Here is a 20,809-nt window from a genome sequence, read left to right as displayed (position 1 = left end):
GTTTCAATTTCTTGTTCTTGTTGGCGTTCAATGTCCAACATTTGTTTGTATTGTCTAAAATTGACATTTGTTATATACTGCTTTCATTTGCCTTGAATATAGCTTCTAATGTGTCATGGTTACCTAATAATTCTTCTTCTTTTCGGCAAGGTTTGAAAAGTTGCTGCAGGGTTACGTAATACTGTTATCTATGTTGTGGAGATTTAAACAATAACTTTAAAAGATTAATTAGGCTGGGCTTCCTTCAGTAGGCTTCCTTCACAAGTTTACACTGAAAATGTGCCAGTTGTCTCATGCAGCATAATATTGTGTTTGTAGAAGTAGTTTTGGTCTATGTCATACAGGCATATTTTTTCCAAAGCAGTACTTCTATTTGAATAGCATGTGTCAATTTCATTGTGATTTAAAATGTCCTAGTTGTTGCGATCATGTGTGGGTGTTGTTTCTATCGCTTGGTAAGATTTTAGTACCATTTTTCTTGATGAAGCTGGGTCAAGGGTTAGCCAGACAATGTTTTCAGATTTCCTATATAAGGGTGTACCTGTTAAATGGTCTGCAGCTTCATAGCACCCACACTCTCTATGTGACAGCATTTCTATACTAAACCTGTAACATTTTTGTGTCATGGATTTGTCAGATCATACGTCACACCAAATGTTGTTTAGCTCTGTTTTCTAACCTTTGGTGAGATATGCTGTGATATATCCTGCAACTGAAGTGGAATTGTCTGAAATGTATTGCATGCCTATAGATGCAATCCACAAGAAGGTAATCATTGCATTGTAATTATTGATGTACCTGGATGCCTCATCGCTTTTACTGTTGTATGTGCTTTTAGGGGATTTCCATTGTACACTTTGTCTAACAGACAACATCAAGCCATTTAGTTGTTTTTTGGTGGAAACTGGTCTAGGGAAGCTAAAGCGACACTTGGCATGATAGTTTTCCTTTGTTTTTTATATCGATGTGGGCAGTATTTGTAACACTTATGTTTTTTTTTAAGCGTAAGATGTGTGTACGTGTGGTTTATGAAGGGATGTCACAGGTAATGGCTTTTTAAATACATTGTTAAAAAGTGGCATCAATGTCATGGTCACGTTTGGGTGCATCTTTTATCAACAAAAGCATGTGGATGTGTGGTGCTCCTCTGGATTAATATTCTTTTCTACAAAAAAAGTGTTGTACTTCTCTGAGTGGAGTGGTAGTTTTATTGCAGATGAAGTGCAGCATGACAATGAAGCAATAGTGAAAGTATCTTGAAACATTGACTGGGTCAAGAGTACAGAGTTCTCCTGGTGTTTTAATGCCTATTCCCTCTTTATTTTGGTTTCCAGTGCATAAGAAGTCATGCAAGTCAGCCCATGCATATTCTGCACAACTTAAAGTAACAAACCATGTGAATGGCCCTAGGTTCGTAAGCATACAACGTACATCAGCATGACGTTGGCACCGGTATTCTTTTGTACCACGCATTTTTGTGAAGAGATTTGTGATACTTGACTGCAAAACTTCATTTTAGTTTTTTTATCTTTTGTAGCAGTTGCATAGCAGACATGTTTAAGAAATGAGAGCCTGATTTAATGTGTGTGCCAATCCATAACATAGAGTTGCTAGTTTGCTTTCGAACAGGAGGTGGAAAATGTATTCTACATTTTTTTTAATCTTGGGTCTTCAGAATACATTCATAAAGAGCGATATTCTGATGCACTAATTTGTGTGGCTCTTGCCCCACATCTTCCTCCTTTTCCCGTAGGAAAGAGTAGAGGAAAAGAACATGATTCTACACTTTCACTCATATGCTCATAGGAGATCCTTTGGCTGGATATATTTCATATGTTTCTAATGATATGATATGATATGATATGATATGATATGATTGGTTATTTATAACGCGCTTAATGCCCAGAGTTTTCTAAGGGGGGGGGGGGTTTGTGTGGAGTTTTCCATTCTCACAGTTTAAAGAATATTGAGCTTCTCAGGGTTAGTTAGATATGTCAATCAGCTTTTCGAGGGTTTGTTTTCCGCATTAGGTTTTAGGCATAAAATAGAGATTGTTAGGAACGCTATGGTGGAATTCTTTTTCTAAAATTGACTTTCGTGAATGTTTTACTGTGCCTACGTTAACATTGGTAGATACAGCATTAGGTTTTGTTTTATTTCTATATTACTTTTACTTTTATTTTTTGAAAAGGGTGCTTACTTGAGTGAGGTTACTAGCTATTCTGTTTGAATATTTTCTATACATTGTTTTAGTGGTAGATGACTATATGGCATTCTGTTTATTTTATTATTTTATTTGTATGCTTATAAAGCGCTGAAAGACTGCAGGCATCAGGCCGCATAACATAAATCATACAGGTGACAGACCAGACAAAAAACAAAACACAAGCAAATGAGCAGGACCAAAACACAACTTAACAATAGAAACAATAAAATGATTGAAATGGGCCTGGTGCTAAAAAAAAGAGCGGATAAAAGAACAATGCGACTAAGGAAGAAAACAAAACTATAACAATTGGCTAATTAATTCAAAACAATTCTCAAGGTAGTGGAGGAGCGTATGTGCTGTGAGAGAGAAACTCTGTTCAGATACATCGGTAAGCCCATATCCCACAATATTGCAGTCAGTTTTGTTGGTAGGACACCATTTAGCAATTTGAATTCTACGGAGAACTCTTAGGTCTTGCATTCTCACACAGTTAGTTCCCAATTTGGAATTGAGCCAGGCCAAGATTTTGTTTTTCAGGGCCTCCCTAGATTCAAATTTATTTGGCTTGTCAACATTAGTGATGATAAGGTTTCTCGGGTCCAAGGCAAAGCTCCTTAGACTGGAGTCCGCAATGCTGGCCCTTTTAGATTTCCTTTGTCGAAGGTCCTTACAGGGTGGAAGATCAACCAACAAAACTGACTTAGTAGGCAACATGGTGACCACTTGTGATGTAGTGTCCCCCCGACCAGATGCGGGGGTGACGATCTTCGCCCGAAGGGCCACACCTGAGTGGCATGACTTTTTAGGGTCTGTTTGTCAGCCCTTTTGATGGCCATTCTTAGGAGAAGGGAGGTTTGTGTGGAGTTTTCCATTCTCACAGTTTCAAAAATATTGAGCTTCTCAGGGTTAGGGAGATATGTGGTGAGAGTGTTAGAACCTATGAATGCTGCCAATCTCTGAAAATCCCTAATATTCGAACAAGCCACAAGATCCCCCAACAACTGTTCTTGATGAAGTCGCCAAGGCTCTAGAATCTTGGAGTCCGCTGTCCCCCTGTCCATGTATAGCACTGTATTTTCTTCTTATTGATCCCCCATTGATTTCGGCTGCAACAGCACAGAATGTGCTCCCAAGTGTCCCTCTGAGTCCTCTACTTCCTTATTTTTAACGTCAGACCCATTTATCCCTTCTTTAATGACTACAGGGTTAGCTGGATGTTAATATCAGAGGGTCAACAACATATTATTCGAAATTGAGCTTGTTCTGAAACTCTTTGCTAATGATCAAAAGTTCAGAGCAGGCAAGCTGTTCTTGTTGCAGCTTCAATCTGCACTTGACAATCATAGCTTGAACATCAGATAAACAATTTTTATTCCTGAGAGGTGTCAGTAGTGGTGATTGTAGCAGAGTTACCTCACTACTCAAGATGATGAAGAGGGACTAGAAAGACCCAGTCCTTAGATCGAGCCGGTATCCCCTCCAATAGTCATGTCTTTTCCCATGTTCGTGCCTGCCCCAGACTGCAGCCTGGTAACAGGCATGACTCAAGAGGAGGTAGCAAAAAGCCACTGAGCCAATCAGCTCCGAAAGCTGAGCCGTAAATAAGCACATGCAAATAACACAACCAGCATTAGCAGCTTACCCACAAGTATGGTGATGGGTTTGATGAGCAGGTGTACAGAAAGCTGGGAAGATGCTCAAGAATTGGTCAGGTATCTATGTTCCAACCCAGCTGCAGAGCGTCGGGCGTTGGCCGCCAGATGAAGACGAACAACGGTGGAGAGAACTGCAACGCTGGGGGATTTAACAGATGGCGGGTTGATGTTAAGTCTGCAGGCAATAAAGATCCTCGCAGTTGGGCTCCACGCGTAGCAGCAGTCTTCGCTGTGGCTGCAAACTTTACTGCCGTGACTGCTTCCAACGTGGAAATCAGAGAAAGACACCCTACACGAAGAGGGGCACGTATAGCCGCACCGCCTGACACGGCCGCCTCCAAAGCAACACCAAGACTGCAATCATGGCCGCTGTTGTGTCTATTGGGAAAAAAAGAAAGTGTGGAATGTTTATTTTGAGACAGGCATGGTATAGAGAGACACAGACTGTAAGATGCTAGTTTCAAAACCTTTATTTACTAAGATTCTTGGGTTGGTGTAATGCCTTGCTGGCCCTAACTCTAAAGGGATGGTTCCCTTCATTGATGTTTCTATGGGCCATCGATGTCTAAGAGTCCAAAACAATAGTCTGTCTGTGTCTAAACCTATACTTGCCCTCGCACTTTACAAAAATATGTTAGAGAGTCTTCAAAAAGGAAAAATAGTGGTTCAACAGAAAATAGGAAACCAAGGTTGGCTTCAGGTGACTTTCACACCAGGTGCGGGGTGGTCAGCTTTACAAAAATGAGTTCACTCAACAAAGGGCTGTTCATCAAACCTTATCCATAGTTCTTGTTGCAGTCTTACACTTTCAAATGGCTTATGTTTCTTTGGATTCCCTTCACCAAGATATAGCTCTTCCAAGTTCCAGAACACAATCGAAATAAATATACACAGTTCCTTTCCAAGCTCTTTAGGGTTCCCTTCCCCAAGATGTAACTCTTTTATACATCAAAACCAATAAGTATACCGCTTCTCTTGGATTCAAACACAAGTTCAGCTGTCACAAAATAATAGGTATTCCACATTGTTAGGCCTCTCAGGGTTTCACTTCCCCAAGCTCAAGCCCCTCTTGGATTCAAACACAAGTTCATTTTGTCAGGATCTACCTTTCATTTTATATTTAGTTCATTCACACAAATTTAATTTGTGGGGTACAATCAGAGACTTTCAAAACCACCATGTTCTTTGCTTCTCCTAGGCGATATCACTCTGATCGGTATCCCCTCTATATTCATTTCTCTTCCTTTTAACCGTTCACCTTCAGGTGCTTCCTGCACCCCATTCTTGCTTTCCTTTTTTTTCTTTTACTTTCTCGTGCACTCTTGCACCTTCTTCTGCTTTGTAATATTGGTAGTGTGCCTCTTGCACTCTTTCCACACTTTCCTTTCTTTACTGTGCCCACTTGCAGCTGGTTAACGTGCACTTGTTTCATCTCTTCCTATGCCTCTGCACACTTTACATACTTTCCTCTCCTTAACCTGCACACTTGCACCTGTTTGTTTTCTTCCCATGTTTCTGCACTATGTCTCTGCATACTGTTTCACACTTTAAAAGTCTTTACTTTCCCTCTGCACCGCTAGCACCCTTTCCTTCTTTCTGCTTTCCTTAAACTGTTTTCTTAAGCTTCCTCTCACTTTACATCCCATGCCACTTTAAAAACGTTCTCTCGCGTTTCTGTACTGTGTCGCTTTACAAACTGTGTCTTTTCCCTGTTCTGCTCAAATGAATGGCACACTCCTCAGTTTCTCTCTCACTGACATGAAACTCACCGGGCAGTATTGCGTTGATGAGCAGTTTCTCTGGATACACAGGGTTGAGGTCAGATTCTCACCTCCTGTGCCACACCCTTTGGGCCAGGCACCAGTCCCAAGGGAAGGAACATTTCACCAGACACCAATAACAGGATGCACTCTGCCTCGCTCTGGCTCCTTGGAGGCACGGCTCCCTAGCCATGCTGCCACCCCTCACCAGCAATTGGCCAGCGTCTCGCATGCTATCCTCCACGCTTCAAGTCCTGCTGCTATCTGCTCCTTGGCCTCTCTGGTCCTGACAATATCCACAGCTCGCTTGCTCCTATGTGAAAGACCACACCTTTTTTAGTTGACTGAGCAGTCAAGTGGAGTCAGCTGTTAGTGGTCATTAACAAATGCCTGACCCTGCCTGACTCTATTAGTGGAACAATTGGTGTTTGTTCTATAGTAGGTGTCCCTTACTTTCCCCATGTTGTTTCTATGTGAAATCTTCACTGATCCTAGTTGCATCCTCTTTGCCTCAGTATTTGCTGGACATGGAGATGAGGAGATGGTGTGAGATTGGAAATACCCCATGAAGGCTGAGGGAGAGTAGGCTGGGGTATTATTGGGAATGGGGGAATACCATGTCTCACCCTTGGGTATCCTCCTCCCAATCACTTGTGACCCTTCACTCAGGTGATCCTCCCTCGCTTGTCCACCCCAGAGTCGGGTGTGATTGTAGATGGATGAAAAAGAGTGCTGTGCAATTGTGTAGTGGGATGAGAGGTGTGGTTGGAAGGTTTTAAGAGTAGGAGTCTGTATATGTCTGTATATGTGTGATGGATTTGCATAAATATGACATTGATATCGGGTGGTGTATAAAATAAGTATATGCCTGTGATAGGGAATGGGTGATAACGTATTAATAGTGGAATGTGATGAACAGTACTGGTATTAGTGAGTAGGGTAGTGGTGGTGTGATTCAATAGGTATTATGCTGTGTTGAGGAAAATAGAGGCCACTGTAAAGGTGTGATTTAGTGTACAGGTATGAGGATTGTGTGGGTGTAATTGTAAAGGCTTGAGGAAGGGTTGTGCATGAGTGTTAATGGGTGTTAAAAATTTGAATGGTTTGAATGTTTACATTTTTGGGTTGGAATTGAGGAGTCTAGGTGGATAGTGGTATGTAATAATAAAGACAGGACATTAAGTATAGAAGTTCATGAGAGACAGTTGTGTTATTAGTCTATAAGGAATTGATGGTGTATTGAATAAAGAGTAATGTTGAGCTAGGACCAGGAATAGTGTGAATGCTGCACTGGAATGAGTGAAGTAAAATATTGTTGGGCAGAAAATAATCCTTTAGGCTAATACATAAAGTATGTTATTTCAATTAGAGACATATAAATGCTTTATTAATATACTTACTTTGTAGGACATGAAGTGTTTTCTTTGTTCGGTAGCTGTAATTGTAAAATAAGGTTATTTGGTAAATGTGGTAATGGTTAAGTAGGTTCAGCAGCATTGTTTGTTATTTATTGAGGTAGAAGCAGTTATTGGAAAAATGAGTGAATACAGTTGTGTTATTTGTGAAGTGTGCAAGTATGTCAAGTATGTTGTTACAAAGATTACACTATCACAAAAGCTGTTTGGCATATTATGAGCAAAAAGGTTAAACATTGGCTTAGTGTAAAAAGGATGCACTTTTAGTACTTTTTTTTACAGCACAGGAAAAGTTCTTACTAGTGCTAATATGGAATGGTATTAGCTGTACAGCAAAGCTTGCCTTGATGCAAAAATGAATGAAACATGCTTTTCTTTTGCCGTAGGGCGATTTTTGACCAGGTGCTTTTAATATGGAAAGTGCACTTGTCATGATGCAATGGATTTCTAATGTGTTGTCGTGTTCTTAAAAAGTATGGCAAACTGTGGCCTAATGGTAATACCATGGAACTTTGAAGTTGCAGCAGTGTGTGTTGTTGGTATATGGAGTGTTGTATTAGTGGTTGCAAAGGACTAGTCTTTTTGATGCAAGGAAAAGTGTTGCATTTTGGTTTGCATGTTTGTAGTAGGAATGTATTGAAAGATAAAACGTGTATACATACATTGGAACTGTAACATGTTTCTGTGTTTATAGTAAGTAAGTAAAGAACATGTTTTTGCAAAATATTGTAGCCATTGTGTTAAGTGGCATTTGTAATGAGGTGTAATAATGTGCCCCTACATGAAACACTGTAGTATTGGGTGTAAATCACTGTACATTTAGATGTAAGGAAAGCTGATGTGTTTTAGTAATGCCTAATTTCATTTGTATTATAATAAGAAGTGTACAGTATGTAGATACAGCAGGATAAGGGGCATGTTAATATTTTTCTAAAGGCTAGGACATGCAGTTGGCAAACACTAGTACGGTACAAATAAGTGGTAGTTTATGTGATCTGTGGTGGTATTATAAGGGAAGTGATAGCAAAGGTTGGAAATTATGACATTTATACATAAGGAAAAGGGCTCTTGTTTTAAATATGTTTCTTTTTAGGAGCATTTCATTGAAAATAAAAAGAATGCATATGTGCATTTAGAGATGCTCCATATGTAACTTTTTTACAAGTAAAGCAAATGCAGTTGTAAACGATTTGTCGAACTCTTTTAAGTGGCAGTTGGTGTGAGGAAGACCAATATGTAAGTAACTGCCACTTAATGTGAGCAGGTGCAATATGTGAGCAGGTGCAGTATGTTGCAATACATGGCATTTGATAGCAGTGATTAAAACAAGTATATTTTTATGTAGATGCTTATTACAGGGTAAGTGGCAGCAACCCTGTATAAATATTTATAAAGGTGGTAAAAACCTTATGTAGATATTGCTGAATCTTGAAATAGAAATCTTGGAGAGTTTCACAGTAGTTTCTGATGCAGGAAGATGTGAATGACAGGAGACATATACTATGAGGATTGCACTGAGGAGACATGGTTATATGTAGAGCTTTTGGATGTGATTGGTGGATGGATCTGTCACTGTTTGAAAGTAGCCAATGAGGGAGTGTTACAAATAGAAATGTAAAAAGGGCAGAAGTGCTGTCCTGTGCAACGGTATCCATGGATATTCACGATAGTACAAGGACACACACATGCTACCTGGGTCTTTTAAGGATGCCCGGCATGGAAGGAGGACTGTGGAGACCGTGGAATGTCGTGAAAATCAGCAGACATCGGGAAGTAGCCAATAAGGTTTTGTGGTTGTGGAGGAGGAGTTGCTGTGCACAGGAGCACAGGGTACCAATTGTTTTCTTTCTTGTGAGAAATGGTGGAAAGATGGCTATGGCTATGAAGACGCAGAATGTGTGGATGCTGGGAGATTCATGGGTACAATGGTTAAAGGTTTACACTGGGCACCTTTGCATCTCTGCTAATCTTTGATTGGAAGAAGTTGAAGTCTCCTGGTATGGAGTTCTTCATTTAAACCGGGTGGCATTGTTACCATTGTGTGAGAATATGGCTTGGTTTAAACATTGTAACATTACTGTACTACATTGTGGAGGCAACAGTTTGGGTTTTTGACTGGAGTATCATTGCAGTTTGCCATGAAGGACATGTTTAAATGACAAACGGAACTGTTTCCAGCTTCAAAGATTATTTTTTCACGAATACCTCGAAGGCAAATGTGGAAAGGTCAAAACTTGTTTTGTCCACCAATTGAAAAAGGCAGGTGAAATGTGAAGTAATCTGTATTTGCTTTTTTACAGGATGTAGGATTGGCATCTTTCCACAATGAGAATATAAAGTTTGATGGAGTACATTTAACAGATGCTAGAAACAAGATTTTTCTTTTAAATTTTCAGAATGCCTTGAAACAGTGTTTGTGAAAAAAATGAAAAAGGAAAACGTGACATATGTGGTAAAGCATATGTTAGGTATAGTACATAAAAACCGAAAACTAAAAAAAATGTTTGAAGCATGGTTGCAAAACAAATATGTACAGTCCAACATTTTTTAGTACAGTACACAAAAACAAAAAAAGCAAAACAATGGTCATTTAAAAAAAGGTTCCTTTAAGAGCCACCATTCTAGAATGAAAAAAGTAAATTGATTTTAAATCCCCCAACCCACTTTTTCACTCTCCAAGAAATCCATGGACAGTAAAACTACCGGCTGACAATAGGATTGGGGAAAGGGAGTTGTGTAATTTTTTGATGTTAGTGTAATATGAGTGGGAAGTGTGAATGCCATAAATAATGACTAAACACTTCCTTCACAGGTTACACTTTATTTTAACATTTTGCATGGCAGAGAAAAGGGATTCAGACATAAATGTATTACTGTTGCCTTGTTTTTGCCCTGAAAATTATATTCAATTTTCATTAGTATAAAATGTAATGCTAATAACATGTTAGATGGTCTTATGTACTCTTACTACTTTTTTGATTCTATTTTGAAACTTTGAAAGGTGTCTTTTTTCTTTTTTGATGTTTTGTTTTTTCCTTTTTTTGCAGAGGGAAAGAGAGAGCAAAGCAGAGAGGGGGGAGGGAGGGACTAATAGAGGGAGGGAGGGATGGATGGGGCACCAACCACCACAAGGGAGTGACAGCTGGACATAGGAAGATGTAGGGTTACAAAATAACAACGGTAGGGTGCAATCCTTTTCATGTGCCTTCATAGCCGCCTCGAAGGGGCTACAGATTCCCTCCCACTGCAGATGATTGTGTCACAGCGAATACAAAGTAGAGTTGACCGTGCAAGGTACATGTCAACAGCCTCTTGTATTGCCTGTGAGATGACAGCAGAAACCCGCTGTCCCACTGCAGTGTCCCAAGTGGTGACAGGAGTGGTCGAGGAGGGTGTAGTGGCTGAAGTAATCTTTCTTCCTGAGTAGGGAATCTCCTTTCTCAGGGCCATCAGGTCAAAGGTGCAGGTGTGTTGGCCCATGGAGGTAGTACCAATGGAGTACTGTCACTTGTGGCCGCCACTGAGTCCAATTTATCATACAATGCAGCACATGCGGGCAGCTTGAGCCTTTGGTACTCCACCAATGGTGGTGAAAGACCTCAACACTCACAACGCTTTCTACCAACTCAACATAGTAGGCATTTCCTCCAAAAAATCTTCTTCATCCTCTTCCTCCTGCATATCATCTGTTACAGGTCCTGGGTTCCCCTGTCCATATCCTCCAGGTGGCGGTGGTGTCCCCTGAGGTGGAGGAGGAGGCATGGCCATTGCAGTTGCCATTGAAAAGCTAGTTTACTCTGTGCTCACAAAAGGAGGTCCTCTCTGCTAGTGCGCCAGATTGAGAATGACTAACAGAAATGTGTTGGTTCCCTTAGAGGAAATGTCCACGGACTACTATCCTGTCTGTGAACTTCGGGGCCCAAATAAGGACTTGAAAAGTTGTACAAAGTTTAGGAATGAAGTAGGAAAGGTACTGGGAGATGTGGAAGGGCAGAGTTTTCACTTGAAAGTCTCTAGAGTGGATGAAATCTGAACTGAACTTAAAGATGTCAGTGAAGAGTGAACGCCAACTGCGGACACATCATCACGCTGCATGGGCACAGTCACGTGACCATGACCGGGGATGTCCACAATGATGTTATGAGACCATGGACCTCTGGTACAAAAAAAAGTGCGTAAATGTTTTTTAAAAGTTTATGGAAGCACTGGCAATGTTTATAGGATGCATGCAAGGACAGGGGGTGAACTTTAAAGACCCTATTCTGGTCGAATATTGAATTTAAAGATGTCCAGGGAGCATGGACATCGATCGCAGATACATCATTGTGCCGCATAGGCATGGTGAAATGACATCCGGGATGACCCTGGGCACGCACTATGTCCGCAAACTACCCCATGACCTATGACATTTTGTATGCATAGTGTGTTGTCGGCACCTGGACAATGGTATTCAAAGACAAATTAAAAATGCATAGTTTGCCAGTGGACTTGGCGGTATGTTCACAGACAATGAAACATCCGTACTGCGTCACTGGCATGTAAATTTGCAGACACAGCCATATTGTAGTCCCCAGATATCAAAATGTTGTTTTAAAAAACACATTTTTACAAACATTGCAACATTAAATTTTAATATTCAAATTATATATTTGAAAAATACACACATATCATATTTTAAATTTATTTTAAGAAAGGGATGGGGAGCAAAATAGAACACATAAAAGAGGAATTTGGAGGTTGAATGTTTTCATGATTGCGAGAATTTGGGATAGACATTGCACCAAAATATTTATTATGACAATGGTCTGGCAATGATTGGGTGATTGTTCAGGAAAAGGGTCAAAGGTACATCATTTGGAGCCATAATAATCTAAATTATGGCTATCACGATTCTTTATGTAATTAGACAGTTCAGAAACTTGATTTTTTAATTCAGACATCGGAGTGCATAATTTATTTTAAAAAATCTCAACAGTTTCTATGTGTCCCTCGTTGCTATTTACAATTGCTTCCTCATGATTCCTCATGATTATTGTCTTCATTTGTTTCTTCGTGGACTTTGTGAAGAATACAACGGATCAAAAAGATGTAATTTAATAACTGATTATCAACATGCATTTCATTGCATTTTAACAAATGTGTGTATATTTACCAGCAATAGATTGTTCATTGCTCATGTCATCTTTAGGGAAGTACTCCCCCAGCCATTCACGTGTGATTGACATTTTTGTAGAAATATGGAATGAGTATGTTTACTTATTAAAACATTATTATAAATGTATTTAGTTCCTATAGAAAACATCATTATATGCAGCCTCCACTACATCCCTCAAAGTGATGGAGACAGCTCCAACTGCCCTGGATGCCACCATAGTCCACAAGGTAAGTGTTAGGGAGAATTCTCTGTTTAGGCTGAATTTCCTAACCTAGTGAGTCCCCCAGCAGCTTTGCTGGATTTCTGGAGTTTGTTTTTTTCCATCCTGCCAAGAGTGAGACTCTTTTTCTCCCACTCTTGGACACGAATGTGTGTAATTCCTGTAAATGTCAGTGCGTTCTATGGGCTACGGGGTCTTTTACTCCATAGGGTCTCATATGTTTTGCTATGTGTGTTACAACGCACCCTCTGTGCCGTAACACTGGGACGTCCTAGAGGACCCCCACCCTAGACTCCATACCCGGGGACTGACTACTGTCTCCCCGGGCATGTAAAGTCACCATTGGCTTTACTAGACCTAAATCTACTAACAGAACTAGTACAACCATACTATTATGGACGTACTAGTAGGGGTCATTCGATTACTCCTAGGTCTGTTATTCGAGGGGGCACTCTCCCTTCCCCCCTCATTGAGTTTTGGCTGGTGGCAGTGGAAACTACTTGTTATATTCGACCCCGAATATAACCCTATGGGATTCTTCCCATTGTTGGAGGTTGATACTTTTTCTCGTTAATCTCTAACATACCACCAGTTTATTTATCTTAAATAAATCTATCGGTTGGTATTTTCTGCCAGAACTCGGTTTTTAAAATGGCATCTGTGTTCGTCTCTGTGACTCCTAAACCAAAGGTTGAGCCCCTTGTTCCGCTTTTCGTCCTCCAAAGTGGTGCCATTCTGACTGGGTACCACAGGGGGGTTTAGGCACCCTGGACTGAGTTGCCTTGCCAACTCAAGTCACACTCTGGTGTGATTGGCCCAAGTGGTGAGCCACCCCGCTCACCACTTAGCGTGTTTTTGATTGACAGCTAGGCTGAATGAATGGGGGTTTTCTGCATAAAAGCAGGGCTTTTGGGACTGGATCTTCAGAAGTCGCCACAGGACCTAAGAATCCGACGAGGGTAAAGCTGAGCCGACCTGCAACGACGACACCTACGGTGGAACCCTGCTGAACCGACTCACCACTTCCCGACGACAGAGGAGATCTCCCCGCCGGAGAGTCTCTTCCCCTGATTAGTGGGAACAACCAGTCCCCTTTGCTTTTTCTTCGTTCCAGGACGCAGTGGTCAAATTGCCCGTGCAGAGCACCCCGGCAACGGGATAGCCACTAACCCTTGTACCGTGACCAAAAGGTGGTGCCTTGTGACGGAGCACTCTGCGGCTGGTCTTTTCCCTGGTGGTGCAACGATCTTCAACTTTCCTTCGACGACGAGATCATCTCTTCTCTTGGCAAAGCCCCGACGTGCATCCACCACCACGAACAACTGCCCCGCCGGAGCTGTTTCTTCACAAACAAGGTACCGTGTCCGCCTGGCTTCCCTTGTGTCGGTTAGCGTGAGGTGTCTGAATCCTCGCCTCTCCATTGGGTGGCCTCCAAGCCTTCTTAACTTTCTGTTCTGAACTGGTCCAATCTTTCTATAACAATTTGTGACAAAGACTCGAAGTGCATTTCCACTGTGATACTTTTTGGGACATATCGCCTTGTCTCTCTCCGAGTGGGCCTGGCCTCTGAACTTTGCGATCTACAGTAGACCATGCCTTACTTGCCTTGCATTTGTTCGTAAAAGTGTTGGTACCGAGTTGATTTCATACCCTGCCTTTTCTCTCCCGTCCTAACGAATACTAGAGTCCATCTAGCTTAAAGCATTCACCTCTGCCTGCAAATAAGTGGTGCCGTTGAACCTAGACTTGTCGAACTATTGTTAGTGGGATTGATTTACTTATAGTAATTGTGAATGAAGTTGTTTGCCGTATTAGTGCCAGAGTGTTTTCCATAGATGTGTTTTTATAAATAAATAACCATATATCTTTACACCAAAGCCTTGTTCCGTGTTTGCTTGTCCTACTGTGTAAATTGCCCTATTTTGTATACTCCACATACTGCCTAACTCTTCTTGAGGGAAGTCTGGCTGCTCAGCCACAGCTACCAAGTGAATCTGTGTGGTACAGACTGCTACCAAGTGGGTTTACTGCCAAACATCTGTAGTCCTAAATCTTTTGCAGTGGTCCCAGAGGGAACTGCACAGGTTTCCGCCTAACACTGGTGTACAGCGGTGGGATTTGTATCGAGTATACAGTTTAGAGTGCTTTTCAACACTTTAGGATAGCTAACCACAAAGCTTAGCACTAAAAGCAACTTTCAAAAACCTGTCTACTATGGAAGTTTACAGTCAAGAATCCTTGTCAGGTGAAAATACTGAGAGTTTACGAGCCCTCTGTAGACAAGAGAATCTTTCTGTAAAAGGCAAGAAAGTAGAACTGATAGCGAGATTGCTGGAAAACCAAAGTCTGGGTACTGGTTCAGAGGAACCAACGTCTCCAGCGAATGTCGAAAACAGTAATGGTATTGATCTAAATCAAAGTCTTGATAATGAGTCAGAAGAGGAAAGTGAACCTAATGAAGTTAGCCACTCTGAGCCTCTGTCTGCCTTACCTACTGTACCTACGGGGCCCATACCAGGTCCCACATGTAACCCTGCTTATTTTGAACTTGAAAAACTGAAGCTCAAATTAGAATACAAACGGTTCTTGGCTCAATCTGAAAGAAACCAAGAGCTCGAGTTCAGACGGATGAATGCCCAGGCTGAGCAGAAGCAAGCTGAGTTAAGACTCAGAGAAATAGAACTTAATCATGAGTTAGAGATGAAAAAGTTGTCTGTGGCAAATGCTTCTCTCTCCTCTGGCTCCTCTAGAAGTTCCAGTCCCAAAAGACCCCGGATGCTGAAGGAATTAGAGGGTATGTATGAACCGAGATTGGATGTTTTGGATTGGTTAAAACTGTTTGAGTACAATCATGGGCTCCAGGACATCACCAGGAATTATTTACTTCCCTGATTGTTCTCTAGGCTCCCCCTTGTTGCGACTGATGTGGTAATGGAGTTGGGGGAGGCAGATAAGAAGGATTACGAAAGTGTGAAACTAGCTTTGATAGCTAGATTCGGGAAGACCCCTTCCCAGTATCTTAAGAGGTTTAGAACCCTCAAAAAGCATGATGGTACCCTTTGGGCTACCTGGGTGAGTGAAGGGTTGAAAAACTTAGAGGGATGGATTAAGGGTCACAAAGTGAACACTTATGAGGGTATGAAGAATCTTTTTATGTTGGAGTCTATTTATGATGCCTGTTCTCCTGAGCTCAGACAGCACTTGGCTGATTCGAAGGAATTGGATTCCAAGAAGCTAGCTAAGGCTGCTGACTTGTGGGTTGCCAACAGGGCTACTCATAAGGATTCTGGGGCAACTCAGAAAAAGGATGAGTGAAAACAGCCTAAGAAGGACTCAAAAGAGAATTCAAATAACTCAAATTCCAAAGAGGGCCCCAAACAAAACCAGAAGGGTAAGCCACAAGGAAAACCGCAGCAGAATAGTGTGTCTTCTGGTGCCTAACCAGAAGGAGGCCAGAACAAGCCACCATTCCAGAAAGCATTCGGTAAATGCTTTGTTTGTAGCTCGAATGAACACGTGAAAGGAGATCCCAGATGTAAGGGTAAACCTTCAGGGGTCCAGCTTGTCTCCTTAGCCTTCGCTCCAGAGGAGGAAGTCCAAATGGCAAGTGGAAACTTTCTACTGCTGGCTGATGAACCCATTGGAGTCTCAGCCAGCGTTTCTTTAGTGTCTCTGGGGTTGTGGGAACAACAGAATTTAGATGTCTATAATTCTATCCCCGATAATACTAAAGAGTATTATAAGGACAGTGTCCAGGTGAATGGTCAGGAGACTCCTGCCATTAGGGACACTGGGGCCAGCATAACTGTGGTGGATAAATCGTTTTTTCAGGCCGAGGATGTTGTTAAGGCACCCACACGCCTCACCAAGTTAGCTGGAGGGCCTGTGCAGATGCTTCCCCAATTACCAGTTCCCATCCAGTGTAACGACATGACTGTGAAGATACCTGTCAGCATACAGAGTGAGGTACCAGGACGCGTTCTGTTGGGTAACGATTTGAAAACTCTCGGAGTTGTATCGCATACCCCCAGACCTCCTAGTAAACGGTTACAGGAGCTAACTAGACCTGCAAGGGAGAGAACCATGCGCGGTACTCCCCAGGAGATGATGAAGAAAGAAATCACTCCTGCTCCACTGGAATTGTCCGCTGCTGTCTCAAAGAGATCAGAAGCGAAAGGGAAACCTAAGACTTCTACCCCGAAACCAGCAACCAGCATTTCAGTGCAGCCACTAAGGACTTCCCCGCGGTTGTCCAAAGATACACCCGTAACTCCACCTCCAGCTGAGGCTGAGAGGGACGTACAACCCTGTGTGGTAGAATTAGACTCTGAAGAAGAGCTAATGGAAGGCCAGGAACTCATTGGAGATCTGGATCCTGTTGACCATCCTGAGCTGCAGTCTTTACTGGCAGAAGGTGGACCCAGCAGGGCAGACTTCAGTAAGGGACAGAGAGAATGTCCAACTCTGGAAGGTCTTCGCCACCAGGCAGAAGCTCAGGCTGAAGGGCAAGAGCATGGGAAATACAGGTTGCACTGGGAAGATGGCCTCTTCTACAGTGAACCGACCGAGTCTGCACCTGGAGACTACAAATGACTTGTAGTACCCCAAGAGAACAGACCACAGTTCTTGCAATTAGCCCACGAGATTGCTTTGGCTGGTCACTTGAGTTTGAAGAAGACTAAGGAAAGGCTCTCTCTCTACTTTTATTGGCCAAAGATGGGGGCCGAAGTAGAAACACACTGCAGGAGCTGCCACACCTACCAGACCTCTGGTAAGGTTGGTTCCAAGAATGTGGCACCTTTAGTGGCTCTCCCAGTTGTGGGAGTCCCATTTGAGAGAGTAGGGATTGACATTGTTGGTCCCCTTGATCCTCCAACCTCCTCAGGCAACAGGTTTATACTTGTTGTAGTAGACCATGCTACTAGGTATCCTGAGGCAATTCCTATGAGGACTGTTACAGCTCTGGCTGTGGCTAAGGCCCTCCTTGGTATTTTTACCAGGGTCGGGTTTCCTAAGAAAGTAATCTCTGACAGGGGTTGAAACATTATGTCCCACTACATGAAAGCCATGTGGAAAACCTGTGGAGTTACTTACAAGTTCTCAACGGCGTACCACCCACAAACCAATGGGTTGGTAGAACGGTTCAACCGAACCATGAAGAGCATGATAGGTGCTTTATAGGAACCCATTAAGCGTAAGTGGGACCTTCTACTGCCATGCCTTCTATTTGCTTATAGAGAAGTCCCTCAGGAGGGAGTAGGTTATTCTCCCTTTGAGCTTCTCTATGGTCATCCTGTCAGAGGTCCATTGGGCCTGATTAAAGAGGGGTTGGAGAGTGCTCCTTCCCCCAAGCCAGTCAGAGTGACTGACTATGTGATAGGTCTCCGGAGGAGAATGTCGCACATGATGACAGAAGCAAGCGATAACTTGAAAGCTGGACAAGCATTGGTCAAGCACTGGCATGATCAAAAGGCTAACATGGTTGAGTTCGCTCAAGACCAGCTTGTTCTCGTTATGATCCCAACAAGGCAGAGGGCCTTGCAAGACAAATGGATGGGACCCTTCAGAGTTGTGGGTAAACTCGGAGAGGTCAACTATCTGGTGGACTTGGGCAACCCCAAGGAGCCTCCGACAGTCTTCCACACCAACCGACTCAAAGCGTATGTCTCAAGACCTGATGTAGGAGCGTTGCTTCTAGCATCATCCGAGGAAGAAGAAGAGAGTGAAGCTCTTCCGGATCTCCTCAGAGGCTTACCTTTTAGACGAAAAAATTGAAGGAGTAAATCTCTCTTCCAATCTGACACCCGAGCAACAAGAAGAGTGCAATTCTATGTTGAATCAGTTTGCCTCTCTGTTCTCCCTTTCACCAGGCTTGACCCCTTGGGGCCAGCATGACATACTCACTGGCGACTGTCTGCCAGTCAAAAGCAGAGGATACCGAATGTCAGAAAACGTACAAACCCACATCAAAGGGGAGGTCAGCAAGATGCTTGATCTCGGGGTAATAGAGCCCTCTACTAGTCCCTGGTCTAGCCCAGTTGTGTTAGTACCAAAGGCCAGATCTAAAGAACTTAGATTCTGTGTGGATTGTAGAGCTCTTAATGCAGTCACCAAGACTAATGCCCAACCTTTGCTAAGAACAGATGAGTTGGTGGACAAACTTGGCACAGCCAAGTTCCTCAGCACATTTGACTTGACGTCAGGCTATTGGCAAATAGCCCTGACAGACCATGCCAAGGAGAAAACTGCATTTTCTACCCCCGTTGGCTTATACCAGTTTAAGGTAATGCCTTTCGGATTGAAGAATGCACCTGCTACCTTTCAACGGATGGTAAACCAGGTTCTGAATGGGATGGAGGTCTTCTGCATGACATACTTGGATGACATAGCAGTGTTCAGAAATTCCTGGGAAGAACGTGTAACCCACTTGTGAGATGTTTTGCAGGCTCTTGGACGAGCCAATCTGACCATAAATGCGAGTAAATGGCAAATTGGACAGAGTAAGGTAGTCTATCTTGGACATGAGGTAGGAGGTGGAGAAATAAGGCCTTCGCTCAGTAAGATTGAAGCTGTGCAAAATTGGACAACACCTACTACTCAGACCCAAGTGAGAGCCTTCCTAGGCCTCACTGGGTATTATAGGAATTTCATCGAGAACTATGGGACCATAACTTCTCCACTGAATGTTATCTCCTCGCCCAAATTTCCTAAAAAGGTTAGATGGAACGAGGAGTGCAATCAGGCTTTAGAAAACCTGAAAAATGCTCTTTGCCAAGCCCCAGTACTCAGAGCTCCTGATTGCCTCCAAACTTTCATTGTGCAGACAGATGCTTCAAATGTAGGAATAGGTGCCGTACTCAGTCAACTGGATGGGAAAGGTAGGGAGCACCCCGTTTGCTTCATCAGCCGCAAGCTGAAGGATCCTGAAACAAGGTGGGCAACAATCGAAAGAGAATGCTTTGCTATTGTGTCGGCTCTGAAGAAGTTTAGGCCATACTTGTATGGTTCTACTTTTGTCATTCAGATTGACCACCAACCCTTGAGATGGTTGATGCAAATGAAAGGGGAAAACCCAAAACTACTGAGATGGTTTATCTGCCTGCAATGGTTTGATTTCACCATTGAGCACAGGTCAGGGTGTCACCACCAAAATGCTGATGGTCTCTCTAGGATTATGTCATCGACTAGAGGTATGAGATTCATCCAGGAGTTGATTAAATCCTCCTGTTCCTTAGTCTGGCGGGGCGAGTGTTAGGGAGAATTCTCTGTTTAGGCTAAATTTCCTAACCTAGTGAGTCCCCCAGCAGCTTTGCTGGATTTCTGGAGTTTGTTTTTTTCCATCCTGCCAAGAGTGAGACTCTTTTTCTCCCACTCTTGGACATGAATGTGGTTAATTCCTTTGAATGTCAATGTGTTCTATGGGCTATGGGGTCTTTTACTCCATAGGGTCTCATATGTTTTGCTATGTGTGTTACAACGCACCCTCCGTGCCGTAACACCGGGGCGTCCTAGAGGACCCCCACCCTAGACTCCATACCCGGGGACTGACTACTGTCTCCCCGGGCATGTAAAGTCACCATTGGCTTTACTAGACCTAAATCTACTAACAGAACTAGTACAAACCATCCTATTATGGACGTACTAGTAGGGGTAATTCGATTACTCCTAGGTCTGTTATTCGAGGGGGCACTGTCCCGTCCCCCCTCGTCGAGTTTTGGCTGGTGGCAGTGGAAACTACTTGTTATATTCGACCCCGAATATAACCCTATGGGATTCTTCTCATTGTTGGAGGTTGATACTTTTTCTCGTTAATCTCTAACATACCACCGGTTTATTTATCTTAAATAAATCTATCGGTTGGTATTTTCTGCCAGAACTCGGTTTTTAAAATGGCGTCTGTGTTCGTCTCTGTGACTCCTAAACCAAAGGTTGAGCCCTTTGTTCCACTTTTGGCGTGCTTCTACACAGAAGTCCTCCAAAGTGGTGCTATTCTGTCTGGGTACCACAGGGGGTGTTGGAGGGGGTTTAGGCACCCTGGACTGAGTTGCCTTGCCAACTCAAGTCGCACTCTGGTGTGATTGGCCCAAGTGGTGAGCCACCCCGCTCACCACTTAGCGTGTTTTTGATTGACAGCTACGCTGAATGAATGGGGGTTTTCTGCATAAAAGCAGGGCTTTTGGGACTGGATCTTCAGAAGTCGCCACAGGACCTAAGAATCCGACGAGGGTAAAGCTGAGTCGACCTGCAACAACGACACCTCCGGTGGAGCCCTGCTGAACCGACTCACCACTTCCCGACGGCAGAGGAGATCTCCCCGCCGGAGATTCTCTTCCCCTGACTGGTGGGAACAACCAGTCCCCTTTGCTTTTTCTTCGTTCCAGGACGCAGTGGTCGA

The sequence above is a fragment of the Ambystoma mexicanum genome, chromosome 5q, assembly GCF_040938575.1.
Source record: "Ambystoma mexicanum isolate Mex_15411 chromosome 5q, UKY_AmexF1_1, whole genome shotgun sequence".
In the NCBI taxonomy this organism is placed as follows: Eukaryota; Metazoa; Chordata; class Amphibia; order Caudata; family Ambystomatidae; genus Ambystoma; species Ambystoma mexicanum.
Note: the sequence above shows the minus strand (reverse complement) of the source record.